This window comes from Dipodomys ordii, unplaced genomic scaffold (genome assembly GCF_000151885.1).
Source record: "Dipodomys ordii isolate 6190 unplaced genomic scaffold, Dord_2.0 Scaffold189, whole genome shotgun sequence".
NCBI classification, from domain to species: domain Eukaryota; kingdom Metazoa; phylum Chordata; class Mammalia; order Rodentia; family Heteromyidae; genus Dipodomys; species Dipodomys ordii.
Window position 1 is genome coordinate 434,427 of NW_012267405.1, and position 1,008 is coordinate 435,434.

General features: G+C 54.5%; 1 protein-coding gene across 1 annotated transcript in view; it reads left to right on the plus strand.

Moving 5' to 3' along the window:
• Nucleotides 1–640: 640 nt before the first annotated feature.
• Ebf2 (early B-cell factor 2) overlaps nucleotides 641–1,008 on the plus strand; it is a 198,705-nt gene continuing 198,337 nt past the window's right edge. The window contains exons 1-2 of the mRNA XM_013034430.1: nucleotides 641–698; nucleotides 922–977. The gene's annotated coding sequence lies outside the window, so the exon portion shown is untranslated. The remainder of the gene's footprint in view (nucleotides 699–921; nucleotides 978–1,008) is intronic.

Below are 1,008 nucleotides of genomic sequence, written 5' to 3' on the forward strand. Positions count from 1 at the left end.
TCTGTCTGTCTGTCTGTCTGTCTCTCAGGGCCAGGGGAAGGCACTTCTGAGTGTCTTTCAATCTTTAAGAATCCCAGTAGTTGTGCCAGAAGGTTTCCATTCAACAAGTCAGATTATGGGTGTCATGCATCTTGATCAGAGTCATCCCTTCCTACATTCCCCCCCTCTCCATCTTTCCAAACCCTGTACCTATCCAGAGGACATTTTTAAGGGAGACAGGAGGAGCGCTGGGGGTCTGGCAGGCCCTGGCCAGTGGTGGGCATTAGATCCTGCCCTTTGACCCGTGTTGGGACTGGGGTGAATCAAGGTGGCCCGGGAGGCACTGTGACAGGGCAGTACTGTCTCCTACTTTTTTTTCTTTTTCTTTCTTTCTTTTTTTTTTTTTGGGTCAGGTCGTGGGGCCTGAACTCTGGGCCTGGGTGCTGTCCTCAGCTCAAGGCTAGAGCTCTACCACTTGAGCCACAGTGCCACTTCCAGCTTTTTTTCTTTTATGTGGTGCTGAGGAATCAAACCCAGGGCCTTATGCATGCAAGGCAAGCGCTCTACCACTGAGCCACCTTCCTAGCCCTCTTCTGCTTTTTTTCATGGGGAGGGGGCGTTGCTGAAAAACAGTTGAATGATTGTCTTGTTTCAGGAGCAGGGGAATGAGAAGACCAACAATGGCACCCACTACAAGTTACAGCTCCTGTACAGCAATGGTGAGTATCTGCGCCCGCCCGGAGCCCTGAAGGACGGAGCCAGGAGGGGGTGGTGGTGGGAGGCTTGGGGTTGGAGCTGGGGACGAAGTTCTCTGCTTCAGAACAGCCCAGCCTTGTCTCTGGTAGCATGGACTGGCTGCGCTGGGTGGGAGCGGGGGAGGGGGGAGCTGCATGGGTTTGGATGCCAGAGGAACCCCCAGCCCTTGACTCTGTCCTTCTGCAGGTGTTCGAACGGAGCAGGACCTCTATGTGAGGCTCATTGACTCGGTCACCAAGCAGGTAAGCCAGGCAGGCCACTCCTGCTCCTCCT